This window comes from Neoarius graeffei, chromosome 10 (genome assembly GCF_027579695.1).
Source record: "Neoarius graeffei isolate fNeoGra1 chromosome 10, fNeoGra1.pri, whole genome shotgun sequence".
Taxonomy (NCBI): Eukaryota; Metazoa; Chordata; class Actinopteri; order Siluriformes; family Ariidae; genus Neoarius; species Neoarius graeffei.
In genome coordinates, this window is record NC_083578.1 from 92188909 (window position 1) to 92206498 (window position 17590).

A 17590-nucleotide genomic window follows, 5' to 3' on the forward strand; every position below is an offset into this window, starting at 1 on the left:
CCACAGGTGAGTTCATCGCAAACTGCAATGAACAGATGGAATGATGGGCAGAATACTATCAAGACCTGTACTCGAGAGCGAATGTAGTCACAGAGTCAGCCCTCGACAGCATTCCCAACCTATTAATCATAGAGGAGCTCAATGTACCACCAACAGGTGAAGAACTCAGCAAAGCCATTGACTCCCTCACACATGGCAAGGCTCCAGGAAGTGATGGCATTCCAGCAGAAGTGCTACAGTGCGCCAAGTCCACTCTACTGCTGCACCTTCATGAACTCTTCTGTCAGTGCTGGGAAGAAGGATCAGTGCCCTATGACATGCATGACGCAAACATTGTCACGCTTTACAATAACAAATGGGACCGCAGTGATTGCAACAACTATTGTGGGATATCACTGCTGAGCATTGCAGGGAAGGCATTTCCCTGGGTAGCCCTGAAGAGACTACAGCAACTCACTGATCGAGTCTATCCTGAGTTGCAGTGCGGCGTCAGAGCACAGCAATCCACCATCGACATGATTTTCACTCTGAGACAGCTGCAGGAGAAGTGCCAGGAACAAAAGCAGCCCCTGCACATTGCCTTCATAGGCATTTGACCTCGTAAGCAGAAAGAGTCTCTTCAAGCTCCTTGAGAAGATAGGATGCCCACAAAAACTGCTGAATGTGATATTGTCATTCTACGAGAACATGAAGGGTACAGTGCAGTTCAATGGGTCATCATCCACTCCCTTCCCCATCAGCAGTGGAGTGAAGCAAGGCTGTGTCCTTGCTCCCACTCTCCTTGGTATCTTCTTTTTGTTGCTGCTATCATACACCTTCAGCTCATCAAAAGATGGGGTGTTTCTCCACACACGATCAGATGGCAAGCTGTTTAACCTTTCCCGCTTGCAAGCCAACACGAAGGCCCGCCAGCGAGCCAAGACAAAGGCCCGCCAGCTTATATTCAGAGAGATGCTCTTTGCTGATGACACTGCCCTGGCTTCCCACACAGGAAAGACTTCAGAGGCTCATCAACTGCCTGGCTCATGCCTGCAAAGAATTTGGCCTCACCATTAGTCTAGAGAAGACGAATGTGATGGGACAGGATGTCAGCGATACACCCAACATCTGCATTGGGGATTACACTCTGAAAGTGGTCGAGGACTTCACATACCTTGGTTCCACGATCTCCAACAGCCTGACCCTTAATGCCGAATCAAACAAGTGCATCGGCAAAGCAGCATCTGCCATGTCACAGCTGTCCAAAAGAGTGTGGGAGAATGACAAGTTGACCACAAACATGAAGATTGCAGTGTACAATGCCTGCATATTGGGCACTCTGCTCTACAGCAATGAAACGTGGACAGCTTATGCATGACAGGAGCAACGCCTCAACACCTTCCACCTGCATTGCATGCACTGCATCTTGGGTATATCATGGCATGACAGAGTTCCCAATAAGGATGTCCTCAAGCAGGCAAAAACTCTCAGCATGTTTGCGATCCTGTCCCAGAGGCACCTGCGATGGCTAGGCCACATTCGTCATATGGAGAATGGATGCCTCCCAAAGGATATTCTGTACAGTGAACTCACCTCAGGCTCCAAACATGTTGGCCTCCCGACACTGCATTACAAGGATGTATGTAAGAAGGACATGAAATCTGCCAACATCAACCCAGACTCATGGGAAGCAGTTGCAACTGACCATAGCAACTGGCCACATGTCATCAAGACAGGTGTCAAGAGAGCTGAGGCGAAAAGGGAGCAGCAGTGGCTTGGCAGAAGGGAACGACGATGAGAGAGATCAGCTCCTGCACCCTCACTACCATCAGGGTTCATATACAAAAACTGCAACAGAGATTGCCACTCCAGAACTGGATTTTACAGTTACACCCAACGCTGCTCTACAACAAATTGACAATCCAGGCACAGTTTATTGTCTTTCAAGACAGAAGGAGACAATGGAAACTCCTGATCAGTAATAAGTTCATTAACAATTATCACTTTAGACATAAGTGATCTAATATTTAATAGCCCTACCTTTAGATCAAAGATCCTGGCAGTGACTGTACTGTCAGTATGATCTAATTTTATATTAATTAGGTTACTGGAAGCCCTGTGATGACCTGGCGACTTGTCCAGGGTGTATCCCGCCTTTCGCCCGTAGTCAGCTGGGATAGGCTCCAGCTTGCCTGCGACCCTGTAGAACAGGATAAAGCGGCTAGAGATAATGAGATGAGATGAGGTTACTGGAACAAATTCTCTGAGTATTTCTACTTTTTGTTGAGCTCGGGGAACAGACACAGTCTTGATGTAGTGGACCCTGATGACTCTATGCAGCTAGCAGACAGTCGGTTTAGCCTGTTTGTCTGCTCTCTGGCCTTGGCTCTGGATTGTCAGAAGTTAACTAGGCCTGTTCTCAGACTACAAGCTATGCTGCAAGAAATGAGAGCAGCACCTTCCAGAGTGAAAACCTTCACCATCACCATAATACAAGCACATGTTAATAATCTGGCTGCATTAAATGGCAGAACATAATCAGGTGGGTTTGTAGTATCATGTGGACTTGTGGCTGGGCTAGAAAGGATTAATGAGGTATGAATCAGGCTTCAGTTCACTTATTTGTTTGTTTGGACAAATCAGTTCTAAAAAAACAGCCATAGTGGGCTGTCCTCACCTGTAATGCCAGCCTTACCCTCAAAATTACTCCAATTATCTATAAAGGCAAGGCAAGTTTATTTGTATAGCGCATTTCATACACACAGGCAATTCAATGTGCTTCACAAAAAATAAAAGCATAAGAACAGTAACAAAGAATTAAAGTAAAAGTAGATCATTAAAATCCAAGATTAAAAAGAAATTAAAATAAAGAAAGTAAAATCATTAAAATCAAAATTAAAAGAAATTATATTAAAGGAAATTAATTACACTTTAGGTAAAAATTAATCAAGTGAAAGCATCTGAAAACAGCTTTGTCTTGAGCCTGGATTTAAAACTAACAACAGTAGGAGCATTTTTAATATCATCTGGAAGTTGGTTCCAAAGCTTAGCAGCATAGCAACTAAAGGCTGCTTCACCACACTTCGTTTTGACAGCTGGTATTACTAGCAAGTTTTTCTCTTGTGATCTTAGAGACCTAGTTGGTGCATATAATTGAAACATATCCAGTAGGTAGCTGGGTCCCATCCCATGTAATGTTTTAAATAGAAGAAGTAATACTTTAAAGTCAATTCTGTAGCTCACTGGGAGCCAGTGCAGAGACCTTAGGATTGGAGTGATATGGACTACCCTTTTTGTTCTTGTAAGAACCCTTGCTGCTGCATTTTGGATTAGTTGAAGCTCTTTGATGGTCTTTTTTGGAAGACCTGTGAAAAGGCTATTGCAGTAATCAACCCTACTGGAGATGAAAGCATGAATAAGTTTTTCTAGATTATGTTTTGACATGAGACCCTTGAGTTTAGAAATGTTTTTTAGGTGATAGAATGCAGACTTTTTTTTACCACTTTCATATGACTGTTGAAGTTAAGTTCGCTGTCAAGTTGGCAGCATTACTCCTCCTACTCAAGCGAGTAGGACACTTTTTGCTTTGCTCCTGCTTGAACTCCTCTTTTCTGCTTTTTTCATTATTTCTCTATTTTTTCTTATTTGCTTTCTTTTTACTTACATTCAACAAGTTTAGCAAGGAAGGACAGATGTTTTCTCCCATTTATACAAGATAACCTAGAAGTTAGACAAAGCAACTGACACAGAAGACTGGATTATAGCAAAATGGGGAAACCAAGGAACTCTAGTAACAAATGGACTGAGCTTGAAAAAAGAATTTCTAACCTGGAATCTATGATTAATGCCCGTCTATTAAAGATTGAAGGGAGTCCAGCAGCCGATACCGCTAAGGGGAATGCGGGGAATGTTCAGCATCTGAATGATGGGAACTTGATGAATCAGTTGACTTCACAAAGCAAAATGTGAGTACTGATTGCTGGAAAAGACAAGATGCTAGACCCAAAAACAAAAGCCCTGTAGAAATCAGAGCGGGTGGGTGGAGCACAGAAGTATGGCAGGCCAGAACTGAGTTCAAAAAACTCTTTTTATTTGTAGCTTTTCAGCTTTTCACACTCTCCCAGCCACACACGCATGCACACACACACACACACACACACACACACACACACACACACAAGTCGTCTGGTTGGGGAGAGAGCTCCCTTCCTCTGCTCTCTCTCTCCTTTTATAGGGCGCGGTCACTGAGGAAGACACACAAACACAGGTTAACTAACATCAAGTGCAGTGATTCTGCCACTTACCTTCCCTGACTCCACCCTCCGTTCACAAACCAACGCTTGACCACGCCCCCACTGCCACAAGCCCCCACTGTTTTCAGAGCACCACCTGGACAACCAGCAGTTCAGCGACCATAACCTGCTGTAAGCTACACCGCCACACCACATTGGGATGGGGTCAGAGCATACTACAGCATTAGACATCACCTTCACTAATTTAAACACCTCTACAAAGTTACTCTTAGTAACCTCAGACTGATGAAGGCGTATATCATTAGCTCCTACATGGATAACTATCTTTGAGAACCTGTGCTTTCCTAGGACCCTAAGATTACCTGCAATGTCTGGCCTCCTGGCTCCCGGTATACACCTGACTAAAGCTGCTGGTGCCCCTAAAGGCTGAGCTAATTTCACATGCCATATGATAGAGTCCCCTATAACCAGAGCTCTTTCAGGTTTCTCAGTGAGTGCATCACTGAGGTGGGCAAACCTGTTAGACACGTGACACGGAGAAGAGTGGTGCTCCCGTGGGTGAGCCTCAGCTGTAGCTTTGGCTCTAGGTTTATGCCACCGAGTCGTCACCCATTCACCCCGCTGTGAGGGCTCTAATGCCGGAGTTGGGGGATTACTAACTCCACCTCGAGCATCCAGACTTTTCCCTACAGAACCTACACTGTTCTCATCCTCACTAGCCTTCTCTAAAGTCTCGATGTGAAGCTCTAAAGCTGCAATCTGCACCATCAGAGAAATACCTCATCTATGCTTATCACAAATAAAGCTATCACTAACAAGAAGAAGAAAAGAAGAAACCTTTATTTGTCACATGCACACTTCAAGCGCAGTAAGATTCATCCTCTGCATTTAACCCATCTGAAGCAGTGAACACACACGCACACACCCAGAGCAGTGGGCAGCCACACCAGAGCGCCCGGGGAGCAGTCAGGGGTTTAGTACCTCGCTCAAGGGCACTTCAGCCCAAGGCCACCCCATGTTAACCTAACTGCATGTCTTTGGACTGTGGGGGAAACCAAAGCACCCGGAGGAAACTGTAGGTACTGCCACCGTCCCGTCTAGAACTACAAATCCCATCAACCAACTTCCACGATGACCTATGTCACGGCTGGGCGGGATCACCTACGTCACGTCCTCCCTGACTCCATAAGTGACTCAGTCAACTTCCGTTCTTTCTCTCGTCCGTGGACCGTCGCGTCATACAGACATAAAGAGACACCCGCTCATCAGAACATCCGAGATCAAGACGTCTGCCTTGCAAGAAAAAGAAGACTCAGCGCGCTTTCGTATACTACTGGCCACGGTAAAAATACTACTTAAGTGCACCGTCTCACTCATATTGAGTTACAACCGTTTTATTTGTTTATTATAAGTAACGTTACGACTGCCGCCCAAGCAGTTAATTAAAAGTTAGAAGCGACCGGATTCCTTCTGACTTAATCGCTGTGCACATTATTGATCAGAGACTTTTCTTCACGAACAATGAAGTTCGGACCAAGCAAACCTCTGCGCTTTCACGGAAGCGACCCACGAGCTGCTGTGAACTCCAGTCTTTTCGGGACATCTTTGCATTCCTACATAGGAGCAAAATACTGGAAGTAAGACTAGCATTTGGCCAAAAACTAGTCTTAGGAATTAGCTTTATGAAGTAGTGTGAATTTAAACTCAGAAACTGTTTAATTGTGCACACTGTAGACACTTAGTGTGTCGGGTTGATCATTGTGTTCTACAATTGTTCTCTCTCCGTTGTTTTAATAGATAGGTTGCTGCATGCTACTTTGCTATCTTTTCTAACACCCTTAGTTCATTATTACACACACTTTGACTTCATCAAGATTTCAGGGGATTTGGTAATGTTATAAGTAGGTGGAATTCCTTTGTCTCAAAACCACGAGGTGATATTCCTTTGTCTCAAGGCAAACCACGAGGTGATTCACCTCCCCCCAACACCTCAGATAACATTCCAAACTTTACAGCCCCCTCACACACACACACACACACACACACACACACACACACACACACACACACACACACACACACACACACACACACCCTTGCTCTCCCTCTCACATACACACACACACACACACACACACGCTCTCACACACACATACACTACCTCACTGTTTTGCTGCTGATTTAGTATCATTGTTATAATAAATTCAATTATTCTGAAACTGTGTTTGTCCGTTGTCTTGCTACTATATTTTTGAAGTCACACAATCTCAAAGAACTCCAAATTGCCTTCACCCAAGTGTATATGAATACTATTGGCTGTAGTGTCTATGTAATATGGTAAGTAATACATTATTGCTGCATTGGTAGTGATCATAATAATTTGGAATATACCATAATTTATCTGTTTGGTAATTTATTATTAAACACCAAAATTAAAGGTATTATTAATGAGACTGATCACTTAAGATCAATTGCACCCACAAAGCCCATGCGGACACGGGGAGAACATGCAAACTCCACACAGAAAGGCCCTCGCCGATCACGGGGTTCAAACCCGGAACCTCCTTGCTGTGAGGTAACCGTGCTAACCATTACAGTGGTGCTTGAAATTTTGTGAACCCTTTAGAATTTCCTATATTTCTGCATAAATATGACCTAAAACATCATCAAATTTTCACACAAGTCCTAAAAATAGATAAAGAGAACCCAGTTAAACAAATGAGACAAAAATATCATACTTGCTCATTTATTTATTGAGGAAAATGATCCAATATTACATATCTGTGAGTGGCAAAAGTATGTGAACCTCTAGGATTAGCAGTTAATTTGAAGGTGAAATTAGAGTCAGGTGTTTTCAATCAATGGGATGACAATCAGGTGTGAGTGGGCACCCTGTTTTATTTAAAGAACAGGGATCTATCAAAGTCTGATCTTCACAACACATGTTTGTGGAAGTGTATCATGGCACGAACAAAGGAGATTTCTGAGGACCTCAGAAAAAGTGTTGTTGATGCTCATCAGGCTGGAAAAGGTTACAAAACCATCTCTAAAGAGTTTGGACTCCACCAATCCACAGTCAGACAGATTGTGTACAAATGGAGGAAATTCAAGACCATTGTTACCCTCCCCAGGAGTGGTCGATCAACAAAGATAACTCCAAGAGCAAGGCGTGTAATAGTTGGCAAGGTCACAAAGGACCCCAGGGTAACTTCTAAGCAACTGAAGGCCTCTCTCACATTGGCTAATGTTAATGTTCATGAGTCCACCATCAGGAGAACACTGAACAACAATGGTGTGCATGGCAGGGTTGCAAGGAGAAAGCCACTGCTCTCCAAAAAGAACATTGCTGCTCGTCTGCAGTTTGCTAAAGATCACATGGACAAGCCAGAAGGCTATTGGAAAAATGTTTTGTGGACGGATGAGACCAAAATAGAACTTTTTGGTTTAAATGAGAAGCGTTATGTTTGGAGAAAGGAAAACACTGCATTCCAGCATAAGAACCTTATCCCATCTGTGAAACATGGTGGTGGTAGTATCATGGTTTGGGCCTGTTTTGCTGCATCTGGGCCAGGACGGCTTGCCATCATTGATGGAACAATGAATTCTGAATTATACCAGCGAATTCTAAAGGAAAATGTCAGGACATCCATCCATGAACTGAATCTCAAGAGAAGGTGGGTCATGAAGCAAGAGAATGACCCTAAGCACACAAGTTGTTCTACCAAAGAATGGTTAAAGAAGAATAAAGTGAATGTTTTGGAATGGCCATGTCAAAGTCCTGACCTTAATCCAATGGAAATGTTGTGGAAGGACCTGAAGCGAGCAGTTCATGTGAGGAAACCCACCAACATCCCAGAGTTGAAGCTGTTCTGTACGGAGGAACGGGCTAAAATTCCTCCAAGCCGGTGTGCAGGACTGATCAACAGTTACCGCAAACGTTTAGTTGCAGTTATTGCTGCACAAGGGGGTCACACCAGATACTGAAAGCAAAGGTTCACATACTTTTGCCACTCACAGATATGTAATATTGGATCATTTTCCTCAATAAATAAATGACCAAGTATAATATTTTTGTCTCATTTGTTTAACTGGGTTCTCTTTATCTACTTTTAGGACTTGTGTGAAAATCTGATGATGTTTTAGGTCATATTTATGCAGAAATATAGAAAATTCTAAAGGGTTCACAAACTTTCAAGCACCACTGTACACCACCGTGCTGCCCCTCTGGAGGAAGAATGACTAAACATCCTGCACTCAACACACTGAACAAGCTGAAGGTGTGTCATGATAAATGGTTTACGTACCTTAATTGAAGATCTGTTGATATTAAGGCCCTGTCCACACGGCAACAGATTCAGGTGAATCTGATAAAATTGTTTATCGTTTCGGCCTGGCGTCCACACGGCACCGGTGTTTTGGGTGCCCCAAAACGAAATCTTTTGAGAACGGGTTCCAGAGTGGAAAAATCTGGCAACGGTGCCGTTGCGAAGTCGTCTGGATGAGTAGAACGGATTTGTTTACGATGACGTCACAACCACATGTGCTTCACACCGGGTAGAAGTGTAACGAACTCGATGCGAGTTGTCAACAAATCCTATAACTTGGTTCATGAAACGCGCTTACAAAATATTTTCACTGTGAATATTTATTGTGTAATGGTGCAAAGTGAGAGAGAGAGAGAGAGAGAGAGAGAGAGAGAGAGTGAGTGAGAGAATAGCCCTTAGGGCAGAGTCAATCCCGCCAGCAAAAATAGGGAAAAAAAGGAGCGATCTCACCTCTTCAGATGTTGGTTTAAGTCTGACAATACATTCCTCTTTCCGTGTCTCCATTCAAAAAACGAGCACGTGATTTAAGGGAGTGAAAGAAAGTGTGTGTGTGTGTGACAGTGACAGGGATAGTCACTGTGCGCATGCGCAGTTATGCACATGTGTCTACTTCTATTGTTCTGGTGTCTCCGATGGGACCGTCTTACAGCGCATCTAGAGGTGTGGCATGTGTATTGCATCGTTTTCAGCAAGCGTTGCGTTGCCATATGAACCTGATATTTTACTGATCCGTTGCCCATGTGGACGCGATATTTAAAAAAAAAATCTCATTGCCGTTGTCGTGTGGATGTAGCCTAAGTCAGAGCCAATGTTACTGCCTCTGATATTTTTGCATGAGAAAGAAAAACTTGCTGTCTTTGGCATACCCAGAGGAAAATGAAAATGTGGAAGAAGGGAAAATGAAAATACACCAAAAATAACAATAACAATGATAGTGAAAAATTAGATGTGGAAAAGATGAAAAATACTGTAGATTAAATGCTGACATGAAAAAAAGATTCACAGCAAACAATTCAAAAACAGGAATTACATCACAGGGAAAAAAACAGGAGTAGTCTTCAGTAAATATTTAAAACAACAACAACAATAAAAGGCACTTAATGACACAAAAATAATCAATATATTTTCATTTTAAAATTATTTTTATTTAATTATTTATTTTTAATATTTTACTTCTATTCAGCAAATCGACAAAATCTGGTTACGTATAACATTTTATATGAAGCAAAATATAAAAGGAAAATCTCACTCAATGCAACAAATGCGAAAGTCAATGCTGTGTTTGGAGATTTGTTCAGAGAATTTTTTATTTGTATTCTCTCATCTCATCTCATTATCTGTAGCCGCTTTATCCTGTTCTACAGGGTCTCAGGCAAGCTGGAGCCTATCCCAGCTGACTACGGGCGAATGTGACAATAAATAAATTCATTAATAAAATAAATAAATAAATAAACTTCAATCATTTACTTTAGTTTGGACATTTGGCTAAATAGAAATATTTATACATTGTACCTGTTCCAGCTGCTGACATTCTGATTTTCCTCACACACTGCAGAGATGCTGATACACACACTTCAGCTGTGAAAATATACACACACACTGAACACCCTGTGGCATTGTCTTCTCTCTCTCTCTCTCTCTCTCTCTCTCATTTAGAGAAAACATGACACGGCAGTTATTTAAGGTCACTGATCCTCTGATATTTATTCAGATAAAAATTCTGATGTATCTTTCTTTCATTTATTATATACTTTTACATTTATCATGACATATTTATTATAAAATGGAAATAACTGTACACTTATATATATATATATATACTACCACCATTCAAAAGTTTGGGGTCACCCAGACAATTTTGTGTTTTCCATGAAAAGTCACACTTTTATTTCCCACCATAAGTTGTAAAATGAATAGAAAATATAGTCAAGACATTTTTCTGGCCATTTTGAGCATTTAATCGACCCCACAAATGTGATGCTCCAGAAACTCAGGCCCTGTCCACACGGCAACGGATTCAGGTGACTCCGATACAATTGCTTATCGTTTAGGCCTGGCGTCCACACGGCACCGGCGTTTTGGGTGCCCAAAACGCAATCTTTTTGAGAACGGGTTCCAGAGTGGAAAGATCTGGCAACGTTGCCGTTGTGAAGTCGTCTGGATGAGTAAAACGGATTTGTTTACGATGACGTCACAACCACATGACTGTCAGTGCTTCACGCCGGGTAGAAGTGTAACGAATATCACCAGGAAAAAGCCTTACAGAGCACTAGTGAGAGTGAAACACGAGCTTAGATATTATTATTATTATTATTATTATTATTATTATGTTCAGTGTTAGTTCACAGTAGTAATGCAAGAAGCAGAATAGTGACAGTAATAGTGAAGCAAAAACATGCAATTGTACAAACACTGCAGCTCTACAGCAAAATATTCATTTATGAAATGGTCTGATTCTTAACACCAGTAGTGCCAATGAGCTTCTCATTGCGATGCGAGTTGTCAACAAATCCTACAACTTGGTTCATGAAACGCACTTACAAAATATTTTCACTGTGAATATTTATTGTGTAATGGTGCAAAGTGAGAGAGAGAGAGAGAGTCAATCCCGCCAGCAAAAATAGAGAAAAAAAGAGCGATCTCACCTCTTCAGATGTGGGTTTAAGTCCTACAATACATTCCTCAAAAAGGGCGTAGAGGAGCAAATTAATCATTATTTAATTAGCATTCAATTTATTCCGGACCATTAAAGACACCACCTTCCGCGTAGAATCATAGGTCATCCTCACCGCCATTTTGGAGAGGTCAAAGCGGAGAATAAAGATTAGCTGCGTTTAACTGTACCAACAGGTTTGCCATCCAAACGAGATCACATGGGATTACCTTTCACAGGTGAGACTGGAAAAATACTTTTCATTGTATTTGGTCATTATAATGTAATTTTACAAACAGATTTTCCTGACTTTGTGGCTAATATGCATCCTTACTTCTTCTATTGTTCTGGTGTCTCCGAAGGGACCGTCTTACAGCGCCCCTAGAGGTGTGGCATGTGTATTGCATCGTTTTCAGCAAGCGTTGCGTTGCCATATGGACCTGATATTTTACTGATTGTTGCCCATTTGGACGCGATATATTTTTAAATAACATCTCGTTGCCGTTGTCGTGTGGATGTAGCTTCAATCTGCTCAAAGGAAGGTCAGTTTTATAGCTTCTCTAAAGAGCTCAACTGTTTTCAGCTGTGCTAACATGATTGTACAAGGGTTTTCTAATCATCCATTAGCCTTCTGAGGCAATGAGCAAACACATTGTACCATTAGAACACTGGAGTGAGAGTTGCTGGAAATGGGCCTCTATACACCTATGGAGATATTGCACCAAAAACCAGACATTTGCAGCTAGAATAGTCATTTACCACATTAGCAATGTATAGAGTGGATTTCTGATTAGTTTAAAGTGATCTTCATTGAAAAGAACAGTGCTTTTCTTTCAAAAATAAGGACATTTCAAAGTGACCCCAAACTTTTGAACGGTAGTGTATATATATATATATGAGTGATTCCACGCTTATGGGTACTGAAATGGAGACATGAACTATTTTTAAAAATTCACCTAAAACCATTTCTTTTTTTACCATCAGGTCACAAAACATGTAATCTTTAATGAATGATATGTTAAAAGATAACTTTAATTTTTTGAGATGTAATAAAAACATATTTATATGCCAAAGTCAAGCCTATGAGTTCCAAAATGATGTCTGTTACATTACTTCTGTTACGATTGTCCATCTCGCGTCTGTTACAAATTAATTACAATCTAGCTATATACCATGTTAATCTTATTGAAAGAATGTGTATGTTTATTCTACTACACATGTTTATTAATTATATTTGCTAAAACATCACCTTCCTATGTTTCAAAAAGTAATTCTACATTGTTAAAATTGAGAATATATATGTCCACAACACTTCTGTTACGTTCTGACTTTGGCATATAAATATGTTTTTATTACATCTCAGAAAATTAAAGTTATCTTTTAACATATCATTCATTAAAGATTACATGTTTTGTGACCTGATGGTAAAAAAAGAAATGGTTTTAGGTGAATTTTTAAAAATAAGTTCATGTCCCCATTTCAGTACCCATAAGCGTGGAATCACTCATATATATCTCATCTCATTATCTCTAGCCGCTTTATCCTTCTACAGGGTCGCAGGCGAGCTGGATCCTATCCCAGCTGACTACGGGTGAAAGGCGGGGTTCACCCTGGACAAGTCGCCAGGTCATCACAGGGCTGACACATAGACACAGACAACCATTCACACTCACATTCACACCTACGCTCAATTTAGAGTCACCAGTTAACCTAACCTGCATGTCTTTGGACTGTGGGGGAAACCGGAGCACCCGGAGGAAACCCACGCGGACACGGGGAGAACATGCAAACTCCACACAGAAAGGCCCTCGCCGGTCACGGGGCTCGAACCCAGGACCTTCTTGCTGTGAGGCGACAGCGCTAACCACTACACCACCGTGCCGCCTCACTCATATATATATATATATATATATATAAAATACTATATGATTATGCAACATAATCTTTATCTTAGATAAGACCTTATCTAAGTGTTTTAATTTCCCTGAGGGAATCCGCCCAAAGGGATCAATAAAGTTTTATCTAATCTAGTCTAATCTAATCTTATCTAATTATCTTGTAGGTGAAATTTCCTGCATTTTTTTTTCCCTCACATTTTCTTCATGGTTGTATTTTAATTTTTTTTGTTTTGCTTTTTGTTCATGAATAAGCATGTGTTTTTAAATTTAATTTTAGATATTTTTTGCTCAGTAACCTTCAAAGCCAGAAGAGCTGCAACTGCTGATATCCAACTGCTATGAAATTAAAAGAAATAACGTTATATATGATATATCAGATGTAATAAACGTTTATAAGACAGACTAAAGCATCTCTAAGACGAAGTGTGTTTATAAAAACAAGCTGTGTTCCTGTAAAATCTAATAAATCCATGTTGATGTTACAGGAGTTTTATTGGGTTTATATTACAGATAATATTTATTTATTATTTATTAGATATCTGGGTTTTATGTTGGAGGAAGATCTATCCTTTAAATTGCATGTTGAGAATTTACTTTGTAGACTGAAATTAAAGTTGGGTTTTTTCTTTAGAAACAAATCTTGCTTTACTCAACAAGCAAGAAAAAGATTGGTTGAATCTACTTTTCTGCCAGTCTTGGATTATGAGGACGTGTTTTATAGACATACCTCTAAAGCTCTGCTACAGTCCTTAGACTCTGTGTATCATTCTGCGTTAAGATTTATCACTCAAGCAAGTTACTCCACCCATCATTGTGCCTTGTATGAAATGGTTGGTTGGTCCTCACTCTTTATGAGAAGACATAAACTTTGGTTAATTTTTGTGTACAAAGCAATAATTGGCCAACTTCCTTCTTATATATCTGTTCTTTTAACACCTAGTACATCTCAGTACAATCTATGGTCAAGTAGCTACCGTATAGACCCTTTTCATGTGACGTCACGACAAACGCAACCGCCATTTTGGACATGTACTACCAGTAATTTACCACAGACAGCATTGAGGAACGGCAGCAAAGAAAGTGTTTATTTTCAGCAAGACTTCCATCATGCCACTATATTGTTGTGCACCTGGATGTAGTAACCATCAACAAACAAGGCAAGGGTTATCATTTTATCGGATCCCGACGGAGAAGATGGATAGCGACCATTAACAGGAAAGATTGGCAGCCCTCGGCATACCAGCGCTTGTGCAGTGACCACTTTGTTGGAGGTAAGACGAATAAAATTAGCCAGAAAAGGCATTACACTGCTGTTAACATTCTGTGGCGGCGAGTGTGTAACCAAATAGGCTAAAATAACCCATTGTAACCTCTTTGTTCTTCTGTAGTAGCTATTAGCTAACGACATTAGCTAGCGTTGTGTTCCTTTGCTGTTGGTAGACTGTAGGACAGATCAGAGGCAGTGTCCTACAAACAGCGCTTAATTTGAGGGGGAGCAAGCCGGAGCGCGCTCCGGAACCTCGGGCGTTGGCTCCGGCAGCTATTTACACTGGATCCGGTGATCCGACACCTCTTTTGACTATGTAACAAAAAAAAAAACCAAAATAATTAAATAAAAAATGCAAGTTTATTTAGTGTTAATGTCTGATTTTGATATCTGTCTTGTTGGTGATTTCTCTCATGAAACGACATCCACAAAATATCTGCAGATGAACTTAATTTGCAGTGTTATTACAAAACATGCCCAGAAGCGCAGCGCCCCCTCCCCCCCTCTTTTTTTCCGCACCGGAGCCGCTCATCCTCTGCGCTCCGGGACCTCCCACTTTACAAATTAAGCACTGCCTACAAATAAGTGTTCAAAACAAGAGGAACATGTATTTGTCTTTTAAATCCAGGCCGTTCCCTGTAATCTGTAACAACGGTTGGAGAAAGTAATGGCAAATAGTGAGTGCACAAACCGTAGAAGGTAAACTGTACACAGCGCCAGGGCAGTGTGATGGTATGTCTACTTTTAGATTGTGTTAGCTTATCAATGAACACACTCGTCACTCGACGAGTTTCACGTCTTTACGACGGATACTTAAATGTGTGTTAGGTATTATTGTTGCAGTCTAAGCAGTCATTGTAGCAGCTAGATGAGCGAGAACCGAAAGGGTCTGTGCCATAAACCGTTATTTCTGTACGGCGTTGCTAATGTGTCGTTACTGTTGTTATTTCTCCCTCTGCTCGCCCTGTAAATGCCCTACGTCGCTGGATAGCGAAGGTGTTTTCTGCATCTCGTTCCTTTTTCTTGTATGTTCTCCGTTTGTCGCCTTCCTCGCATTCAAACCAATTCGAGCCGAAGTCCGCTACATGTCCAAAATGGTGGTCGCGTTTACAAAGGTCACGTGACTGAAAAGGGTCTATAGCTTGTATGATGTTGTGCAGGCAAAATCTGAGTTTGGTAAGACTGCCTTTGCTTGTAGTGCTCAACAGCATGGAACGAGCTACAGAGACGACTAAAACTTGAGGTTTTTATTTCACTTGTTGATTTCAAAGCTTGTCTTAACCGAGTGTGTCAGTCAGTCTGTTCTTGTTTTTAAATGTTCTGTCTGCTTTGTTTGTCTGTTCTTAATTTTTTTTATTGTTTTGTTCTGTGAGTGTGTGTGATGATTGTTATTCTGTTCTTAATCCTGTTTTTGTGTGCTGCCTTCTGAGCCAGGGCTCACTTGTAAAAGAGATTTTAATCTCAACGTGATTTTTATCCCTGGTAAAATAAAGGTTTAATAAAAAAAAAAAACAGTGTAATAAATATGATATAACGTGGTGTGTGTCATATTAAAGCATGTTAGGAAATGGATCTGAGCTGTCATACATTTATAATCAAAGCAAGAAATATATTTTTAAAGATAAATCAAATATACGTTTAGTGGAAATAAAGTTGTTCAGTGTATTAATCTTACCTTTGTTTCTTATTTATGTCCTTTTTATTTTATCCTGAAGTTGAGAAATGAACATTTTCTCATCACACACTAGTTTTGTGCAGAATGCAGTGTGTGTGTGTGTGTGTGTGTGTGTGTGTGTGTGTGTGTCCCCTCTCAGGATCTACCTGAGTGCACTTGAGCCACTTGTTGCTGATCAGAGGTGGAGTCAGTCAAGGGGAGCATTTTAAAGGCTGAAGTCCACTTTGGTGTTTAAAACTTTAGGCACCCCTGTTCTCAGTGACTGGACTCAGTGCAAGGGTGCACATTTATGCCGCTTTTCCACTACCAACGCGGCTGAGTCGGGCTGAGCCGTGCCGTGCTGAGTTGGGCTGAGTCGGGCTGAGCAGGGCTGTTGGAGTTGCATTTCGACTACAACCGCGCTGAACCGTGCTGGCTGGAAGTGGGTGGACACATTGGGTGGAGTTAGCGAAAGTGGGTGGACGTCACGTGATGTCGTTAGGCGGCGCAAACAGTGACATCAGTGACCTTTTAAGCAGTAGTCTCACGACCCGGATAATAAACAATAAACATGGAGGACATGGAGTCGTTAGTGTTGCTGGTCTTGGTGCTGTGGCTAGTTTTCTTGCTGATCATCTTCTTCTTTGTCGTCTTCTAATTCTTCTTCTTCCGGGTTTACGGTGTTTACAGATGGTGGTTCCCAGCATGCTCGCGGGGCGTGTGTGGGCATGTGAGGACACTCCTCCTCACCAATCAGTGCACAGGGGAGTGTCTCCTCATGCCCCTAGCCCCACTCGGCTCGGTTGGGCTCACTTCAGCCTCACTCCAAAACCGTGCGAGTTTTGGGTGCTGAGTAAGGCTGAAGTGAGCTCAGTCGTGCTGCTCTGAGGTAGTTGAAACACGAGCCGTGTTGGGCTGAAGTGAGCTGAAAAAGGGTAGTGGAAAAGGCCCATTAGAGATGTCCTGTGTGTGTGTGTGTGTGTGTGTGTGTGTGTGTGTGTGTGTGTGTGTGTGTGTGTGTGTGTGTGTCAGAGTGCCCCCTGGTGGTGAGTCCAGGATTTTAATTCGGTTTCTTTCCACAGGATCAGGAGTGTCCCCTGAAGCTGATGTGATGTTCACAGGAAAAACAGTCGACTGTAACTTGAGCCAACAGTTTTGGGGTTTTGTTTGTTTGTTTGTTTGTTTGTTTGTTTGTTTGTTTGTTTTATCACACACTGAAGCCATGATGTTAGGTTTTCTTCACCTCTTGCCCTCACCATCCCGAGATCAGTCCCCCCGTGTCACCCAAAGCTCTGGGGGTGAATCGCAGAAAAAAGACAGGAACCCCAAAGTAGCTCACAAAGTAGCTCTTTCTTGATTCTGTGGGTGGTGGTGCATGGCCGTTCTTAGTTGGTGGAGCGATTTGTCTGGTTAATTCCGATAACGAACGAGACTCCGACATGCTAAATAGTTACGCGGCCCCTTGCGGCCGGCGGCCCAAACTTCTTAGAGGGACAAGTGGCGTTCAGCCACGCGAGATGGACCAATAACAGGTCTGTGATGCCCTTAGATGTCCAGGGCT

General features: G+C 41.8%; 1 protein-coding gene across 4 annotated transcripts in view; it reads right to left on the minus strand.

The window, feature by feature from the left end:
* The window catches only part of slc5a5 (solute carrier family 5 member 5), a 43863-nt gene extending 34753 nt beyond the window's left edge, over positions 1 to 9110 (minus strand). For 3 of the 4 annotated variants that reach the window (XM_060930982.1, XM_060930984.1, XM_060930981.1), the window contains exon 1: positions 8537 to 9110. The gene's annotated coding sequence lies outside the window, so the exon portion shown is untranslated. The remainder of the gene's footprint in view (positions 1 to 8536) is intronic. The other variant, XM_060930983.1, reaches the window with a different exon arrangement.
* Positions 9111 to 17590: the final 8480 nt, after the last annotated feature.